The sequence below is a fragment of the Carcharhinus amblyrhynchos genome, chromosome 26 (genome assembly GCF_965287045.1).
Source record: "Carcharhinus amblyrhynchos chromosome 26, sCarAmb.v2.hapA, whole genome shotgun sequence".
NCBI classification, from domain to species: domain Eukaryota; kingdom Metazoa; phylum Chordata; class Chondrichthyes; order Carcharhiniformes; family Carcharhinidae; genus Carcharhinus; species Carcharhinus amblyrhynchos.
In genome coordinates, this window is record NC_137349.1 from 19,969,765 (window position 1) to 19,978,801 (window position 9,037).

A 9,037-nucleotide genomic window follows, 5' to 3' on the forward strand; every position below is an offset into this window, starting at 1 on the left:
TTAGGCTCGTTACAACCTTCCGGACTCAACATTGAGTTCAACAGCTTTACTCTGTGAACTTTCCCCTCCATCTTGCCATCCCCCTTTTTCCTTTTATTCGATTCCCCCGGCTTAAGCCAACACAGCCCCAACCCTCCCACATGGCCAGCTTTGCTCCCACTGAACACTGATCTCTGTTCTTCTATGATGTGGAGGTGCTGGCATTGGACGGGGGTTGGCACAGTAAGAAGTCTCACAACACCAGGTTAAAGTCCAATAGGTTTATTCAGAATCACGAGCTTTCGGAACACTGGTCCTCATTCATCCGATGAAGGAGCGGCGCTCTGAAAATTTGTGCTACCAAATAAACCTGTTGGACTTTAAACTGGCATTGTGAGACTTCTTACTATTCTTCTACTAATACAGTCTGTTTACTTAATTTTGCCGCTATTAACATTCTTCAGTCCCTAATGGCACCATTAACAGCCCCTTCGTCTCATGTCCCTGGCATCTTTGTCAGTTTCTCCCTAGCTCCAACCTATCACTGACTTTCCATTCTGCCCCAGTCTCCTCTCCCAGTATACAATTCATCACATTTCTATCCCTCTTCAATTCTATAGAAAAAAATGAGGTGATACACACATGGTGGCCCAATGGTTAGCGCTGCTGCCTCACAGCACCAGGGACCCGGGTTCAATTCCCAGCTTGGGTCACTGTCTGTGTGGAATCTGCATGTTCAAGTTGGTGGTGAAATATTAACTGTGTTTCTCTCTCCATAGGTGCTGCCGGACCTACTGACTTTATCCAGCATTTTCTGTTTTCATCGAACTTTCAAAATCCACAAAATTGTTGCTTTTAATTGAATGTTGCAGAACAGGTTGAAAAAGTAATTTAAAAACCCAATTGGATGCTGGGTTTTATAAAGAAAGTAGAAAAGCAAGAAAGTTATGATAAACACTTGTCTGGGAACATGGGAGTATCATATCCACTATGACTGTGGGATGGGATGGCACAGTGGTTAGTACTGCTGCCTCACACCACAGTCGACTGGGTTCAATTCCAGCCTTGGGTCACTGTGTGGAGTTTGCACATTCTCCCCATGTCAGTGTGGGTTTCCTCTGAGTGCTCCGGTTTCCTCCCATACTCCAAAGATGTGTAGGTTAGGTTGACTGGCCCTGTTAAGTTGCCCCTTAGTGCCCCAGGATGTGTGGATTAGGGGGATTAGCCGGGTAAATATGTGGGGTTATGGGGATAGGGCTTAGGCGTAATGCCCTGTTGGGGAGTGAGTAAAGACTCGATGGGCCAAATGGTCTCCTTCTGCACTGCAGGAATTCGACAAATTCTCGGCACATACTTCAGGAAGAACGTAAAGACCTTAGAGAGAATGGAGAAAATAATTTCTAGAGTGGTTCTAGAGATTAAGGATCTCAAATGCCTGAATAGATTGCTGAGGTTGTTCTCCTGAAAGCAGAGAAGGTTGAAAGGAGATTTGATAGACGTCTCCAAATTAATGAGGGATCTGACAGAGAAATGGAAAGAAACCGTTCCTAAAGACAAAAGGATTCAGAACATGAGGACAGAAATTAATTTAAGGTGCTTGGTTAAAGGAACAGATTTTTACACTGTGAGTGGTCTTGAAAGCACTTGCTGAAAGGATGGTGGAGGCAGATTCAATCCGGCTTTCAATGGAAAATTAGATTCATATTTGAAATGAAAAACAATTGCAGCATTAGAGCAGGGAGTGACACTAGCTGGGTTGCTCATGCAGACAGCCAGCATGCAATTGATGGGCTGAATGCCCTCCTTCTGCATTGTAATTATTCTATGATTCAATCACAGATAGCAGACAAATCACATCTCCATGTATGTATAGTATAAGCACTGGGGCCCATACGGTTGAGTATATTTTATATTATACGCCAGTCAACTAGCCATGTCACTGCACATGGGAAGGTGATTTTAAGTTTAAGTTTATTTATCAGTGTAACAAATCAGCTTACATTAACACTGCAATAAAGTTACTGTGAAAATCCCCTAGTTGCCACACTCCGGTGCCTGTTCGGGTACAGAGGGAGAATTTAGCATGGCCAATGCATCTAACCAGCACATCTTTCAGACTGTGGGAGGAAGGCTGCAGCACCCGGAGGAAATCCACACAGACACGGGGAGGACCTGCAAACTCCAGACAGACAGTGAGCCAAGCCAGGATTTGAATCTGGGTCTCTGGTGCTGTGAGGCAGCAGTGCTAACCACTGTACCACCGTATGTCTATCACCGCATTTTCACTGGAAAATGGGGTGGGAGATTAAATCTATTTTGCCACTCCTTGGCTGCATGATTTGATTTTCAAGTGGATCTCGAAATGAGTGATCAAGAGTCCTACCGCAGACAAATCTCTTGCTATAAGTAAGCCTTACACTAACACGTAAAATATGAACCTACCCTCATGATGGACCATAACATCATTGTGGAGGACCATGTGGAGTTTAGAATAGTAATTTCCAATATAAATGTGGACGTGGAAAGTTAAAAGGAAAATGTGACATTTATGGCAACGTAACAATGAGAAGTGTATGCAGATATAGATTTTAACTTAATACTGATTCGATCCAACCAACTAGATGCTGGGACTGATTCCTGCAATTCAAAGGATTTTTTTAAACTTAATATATAAATACTTCATAACTATTAATTGGTTTCAAAATATAAGTGACTATGATTCTTAAATATTTCTCCTGTGTAGGCTGTCAGATACCATACTATTTTGATATGCTGGAGGTATAAAGTGTGTTTTATAATGAAGTTCAAGCTAGAAAAATGACAAGATATTTTCTACACACTAATGAAAATTGCAGGTCATTCGTTAATACGTTCCTTTAACATGTTTAAAATGGCACACAAAAGAACCTTTTCTACGAGGGTGGCATAGTGCCACAGTGGTTAGCACTGATGCCTCATAGCGCTTGGGACCCAAGTCTGATTCCAGTCTTGGGTGACTGTGTGGAATTTGCACATTCTCCCCATGTCTGTGTGAGTTTCCTCCAGATGCTCCGGTTTCCTCCCGCAGTCCAAAGATGTGCAAGTTAGGTGGATTTGCATGCTTAATTGTCCCTTAATGCCCTAAAAAGTGTAGATTAGGGGGATTAGCAGGGTAAATACATGGGGTTACGGTGATAGGGCTTGGATAAGGTGCTAAGTCAGTGCAGACTCAATGGGCCAAATGGCCTCCTTCTGCACTGTAAGGATTCTATGATCTTCTAATGATAATGATCTGTATTAGCAGTCTTGCAAACAGCATTACATTGCAAAGCTATATCAAGGGCATTTGTGACTATTACAAGCCATCAAACAGACTTTAAGTGATTAAGACAGCCATCATCCCAGGATATCAGCATTTTACTTCAAAGAAGAGTCTTTCACTTTCTTGCATTCATGGAATTTCATGACCCCAAGACATACACAAGAGTATCCAGGAAGGAGACAAAGGGTATTTCAGTCAATAACTCATTAAGACAAGTCAATCCCTTTGGCCTGCTTTAGAAATATCCTCAACCTTTTAAAAAAAAGTTCTTGGGATTGGGCAATGCTGGTAAACCAACATCCATTGTCCATTCTTTGATAATTCTGAAGGAGGTCACATAGTATGGGACTGAAATCACATGCATGCTAGACAGGATAGAAATGTTGGTTTCATTAGTGAACCACTCTGGTATTTAATAACAATCCATCAGTTTATATAGTCATTTGTGGGTATTAGTCACAAAGTACTGGAATATTTGTTTTACATGAGATGTGGGCATCACGGGCAAGGCCAGCATTTGTTGCCCATTCCTAATTGCCCTTAAACTTAGAGGCTTGTTGGGCCATCTCAGAGGGCAGTTAAGAGTCAACCACGTTGCCATGGATCTGGAGTCACATGCAGGCCAGACTGGGTAAGGATGACAGATCTCCCTCCCTAAACAACATTAGTGGATTTGTTAGGATTTTCCAACAATCAATGACAGTTATTATGGCTACCATCACTGAGGCTAGCTTTATGTTCCAGCAGGGATTTGAACCCATATCTCCAAAGCCTGAGCTTTTGGATTATTAACAATATACCATCTCCTCACAAATTGCCGAATAGTAGAATTTTGTTTTTACAATAGTCTTTTTTTTAAACAATCATATGCTTCAATACTGGAGAGTCCTTCCTTTCTAACATTACTCTTTAGCCCTCTACATTATTAACATGCACTAGTGTTACATTTAAACTTTCATTTTCCTTTGGTCTAATCTTTACTGGTGATTAGAAACAAATTTTTTTGGAATATCTATGCCAATTACCAGCTGAATGAATCTGGTCAGTGGTTCTCAATCACTCCATTTGAGATTCAGACGAGAATAAAGCACTCACTCTAACATCAGCAAGAGATTGGAAGCCCAGAGGAAAGAGCTTAAAGGGCTGCAGTAACTGAGTGTTTGACTGTGGGTGGCACAGTGGCGTACTGCTGCCTCACAGTGTCAGTGACCCGGGTTCAATTTTGGCTTCAGTCACTGACTGTGTGGAATTTGCACACTCTCCCCACGTCTGTGTGGGTTTCCTCTGGGTGCTCTGCTTTTCTCCCACACAATGTGGATGTGCCGGCGTTGGACTGGGGTAAACACAGTAAAAAGTCTGACAACACCAGGTTTTAGTCCAACCGATTTATTTGATAGTAAACTCACAAGCTTTCGAGGGGACTCCCTCTTCGTCAGGTGAATGGAGAGTTCTGGCCTCGGACAGAGCATATAAAGCACAGACAGTTTAGAGATTACTGATTAGTAATTCTAATCAGTAATCTCTATACTGTCTGTGCTTTATATGCTCTGTCCGAGGCCAGAACTCTCCATTCACCTGACGAAGAGGGAGTCCCCTCGAAAGCTTGTGAGTTTACTATCAAATAAATCGGTTGGACTAAAACCTGGTGTTGTCAGACTTTTTACTGTGTTTCTCCCACACTCCAAAGATGTGCGGGTTAGATGGATTAGCCATATTAGATAGCCCCTTCGTGTCAGGGGGACTAGAAGGGTAATTACGTGGGGTTACAAGATAGGGCCTGGGTAGGATTGTGGTTGGTGCAGACTTCATGGGGCCAAATGGCCTTCTTCTGCACTGTAGGATTTCTATGATTTTATGCACTGTAGGGATTCTATGACTGAATAATACCTTTCATTCTTCTCATCCTTCTGGGGTGTATGGATTTAAAATAATTGGTTGGAGGGTTAGAGGAGAATTTGAGGCAATGTCTTTCATATAATGGCTGATGGGGGTCAAGAACTCACTGCTTTAAAGAATGACAGAAATAGAAACCTTCCCCATATTGAAGAAGCATTTGCAAATCAGCTTGAAACATGTTAACCTGCAATGATGTGGACATGCCGGCATTGTACTGACTGGGGTGGACACAGTAAGAAGTCTCACAGATGCTGGTGTTGGACTGATGCGGGCAGAGTAAGAAGTCTCATGGATGCTGGCGTTGGACTGTATTGGGCACAGTAAGAAGTCTCACAGATGCCACTGTTGGACTGGGGTGGGCACAGTAAGAAGCCTCACAACACCAGGTTAAAGTCCAACAGGTTTATCTGGCATCAGGAGCTTTCAGAGTGCTGCTCCTTCATAACCTGATAACTCACCTGATGAAGGAGCAGCGATCCGAAACCTCATGATACCATGTTGGACTTTAACCTGTTGATGTGAGACTTCTTACTGAACTTGCAATAAGGGTAGGGTCCAAGTCCTGTAGAATGGGATCAAACAGGAATAGCTCTATTTCTGTTGACACAAATACAACGGCCTGAATGGCCTCGATGTGTGTCGTATAGTCCTGTGATTCCACAGTAAATGAAAAGTTAAGGACACTGTCTGTTTATGTTTAAGAACATAAGAAATAGGAGCAGGAGTAGGCCACCTAGCCCCTCGAGCATGCCCCGCCATTCAATAAGATCATGGCTGATCTGAAAGTAGCTCAGTTCCACTTTCCCGCCTGCTCCCCATAAACCCTTAATTCCCTCATTGATCAGAAATCTATCTACCTGTGACTTAAACATATTCAACAAGGTAACTGCCACTGCTTCAATGGGCAGAGAATTCCAGAGATTCACTGCCCTCTGAGAGAAAAAGTTCCTCCTCAACTCTGTTCTAAACTGACTTCCCCCCCTCCCCCCACCTCTTACTTCGAGGCCATGTCCCCTAGTTCTTGTTTCCTTTTTAAGTGGAAAGAATCTCTCTGCCTTTACCCTATCTAGCCCTCTCATTATCTTATACGTCGCTATAGGATCACCCCTCAGCCTTCTAAACTCCAATGAGTACAGGCCCAATCTACTCAATCTCTCATCATAAGCTAACCCCCTCATCTCCGGTAACAACCTGGTGAACCTTCTCTGTACTCCCTACAAGGCCAATATATCCTTTCACAAATAAGGGGACCAAAATTGCACACAGTCCTCTAGTTGCCTCACCAGTACCTTATACAGGGAGCAAAAGCTCCCTGTTTTTATACTCCAACCCCCTCGCGATAAAGGCCAACATTACATTTACTTTTTTGATCACCTGCAGACTAAGTTTTTGTGATTCATGCACAAGGACCCCCAGGTCCCTTTGCAAAGTAGCATGTTGTAGTTTTTCACCATTTACATAATAGTCCATTTTACTATTATTCCTTCCAAAGTAGATAACCCCACAATTGCCAACATTATATTCCATCTGCCAGATCCTCACCCACTCACTCAGCCTACCGAAATCTCTTTGCAGACTTTCCGTGTCCTCTACGCAATTCGCTTTCCCAGTCATCTTCGTGTCATCAGCAAACTTTGTTACCCTATACTCGGTCCCCTCCTCCAGGTCATCTATGTATATGGTAAACAGTTGAGGCCCCAGCACCGATCCCTGCAGTATGCCACTAGTCACCAACTGCCAACCAGAAAAGCACCTATTTATTCAAACTCTCTGCTTCTTGTTAAATAACCAATCCTCAATCCACGCTAACACTTTACCCCCAACTCCGTGTACCTTAATCTTACCTTACCTTAACCCCCAGCACTTTAATCACACATTCTGCAATTAAAAAAATCGCTTGTAAATTTCACGGTGCATTCCAGCACTCATTTTAAATCGCCGCAACACTTTTTGTTTAATGATAGCCATTCCACAAGGCAGGCGCTTACGAAAAGAAATTCATACGAAAAGGAAATACATATTTGCACACTGTGTTAAACACCAGCCGAGTTCAAAGAGCTTCAGGTGTTCTGACACCAAATACATTCAACCACCAAGATCCACGACAGAATTCTCAGTTGGAGACTACAGTGTGTTACAATTGGAAATGACAAGAGTATCAATTGGACACTCTACAATGTTTCCAAACAAATTAAAAATTACAGCGTCTCAATTGGGAGCTCCACAGTGTTTCCAAACAATTGAATTAGACTCAGATGGAAACCACAGTGTTTCCAAACAATTAGAAATTAGAGTCTCGATTGGAGACTCTACAGAATATGTAAGCAGTCGAAAATTACAGACCTTCTTCTTACTGTTTCGAATTCCGACAGCTGCAATTTCAGCCTTGTCCCTGCAGACTGCGTGAATGCTAGGAGGTTTATGAGCCCGTTACATTCTCCAGCTTTTAAGACGTCAGTTTGCACCCCCTCGTATTTCCTCAGTGGTTGGTGGATAGTCTCCCAAAGAACATTCCTCAGATAATTGTAGGTATCTCCTCCCCTCTCCCCGCCCCACCCTCTGCCCCCTTCACCTCTTTCTTTAAATGGAGAAGTGAATCAGGTGTCCACCGTCTCAGATCCCCACAGTGGAGTGGCAGAAAGGTTCAGTGCTGTGGTTGAGTGTAGGCGGCGAGAGGGCGTCGCTGTTGCCTCTTATACTGAGCGATTCTGCTCCAAGAGAGCAGTACCCCAACATCTGAAAGCTGGAGCAGACAACTGGGGTAAATCTACAAACTCCCTCCCCAGTGGTCATTATTCTGTGACCTGCTAATAGCGTTAAACTAAGGACTCAGGGGACCACACAACACTTCTTTTTAAATCCAATGTAATAAACTTTTTTTTATTTACAGCGCCAATTTTGGAGAAACCGAGGAAATTATTCACTTATTCCAGCATTGCCACGAAATAGCAAGTTTGTTCCAAAAAAATAGAGGGCAAACTATCAAACAGCGGTAAAAGCAAAATACTGTGGATGCTGGAATCTGAAACCAAAACAGAAATTATTGGAAAATCTCAGCAGTTCTGACAGTGTGGAAAGAATAAAACCAACGTTTGGAGTCTGGGTGACCTTTCGTCAGAGCAAATAGCGAGGTTTTTTAGTCCGGGAGGATTTTATAACCAGCTTCCATTTGTATCTTATGCCTCCAGGATTGCCACTGGATAGCCATTAAGGCTCGCAGTTAAATGAGGGCTCGAATTGCCAATATTCATTGCTGCACCAAATGACTTGTTAACATAAAAGCAAATTACTGCTGGTACTGGAATCTGAAGCCAAAAGAGAAAATGCTGGAAAATCTCAGCAGGTCTGGCAGCCTCTGTAAGGAGAGAAAAGGGCTGACATTTCAAGACCAGATGATGCTTTGTCAAAACTAAAAGGCACAGAAAGTGGGAGATGTTTATACTCCAGGGTGAGGGAATGAAAGATGAGTCATGTCCACAAAAACAAAGGGAAGGGCTGCTAATGGCGGTCCACGGAGATATGATTTGTTAATATTTGTTAATATTTGCTCTCATTTTTAATACCCCCAACTTTTAACTGTGTGCATGTGGGTGTGTTTTGAATGAATTAACATCTCACCCAAAAGTGGGGTATTAATGCTTAGATACACTCAGCACAGTAGTGTTGAACCAAAATTGATCATTGATTCTCTTATTGTGGTTACCAACTCTCCACGTTTGGTTATGGATCTGCAAGAATTGCAAATCAATCTTTAAGACACTGCTCTGTGTAACCCTGGAGAAAAACTGTCAGGACATTGAAAGAGATTGTTTGCCATTTTCTTTTAACATTTCTTTTTGCCAGATATTGAAATAAAAGCAA

At 42.7% G+C, this 9,037-nt stretch overlaps 1 protein-coding gene across 2 annotated transcripts in view; it reads right to left on the bottom strand.

Annotated features, from left to right (window-relative positions):
* Positions 1-7,677, bottom strand: part of tbxa2r (thromboxane A2 receptor) — a 36,661-nt gene extending 28,984 nt beyond the window's left edge. For both annotated transcript variants that reach the window (XM_080212772.1, XM_080212770.1), the window contains exon 1: positions 7,520-7,677. The gene's annotated coding sequence lies outside the window, so the exon portion shown is untranslated. The remainder of the gene's footprint in view (positions 1-7,519) is intronic.
* Between the last annotated feature and the right edge of the window lie 1,360 nt (positions 7,678-9,037).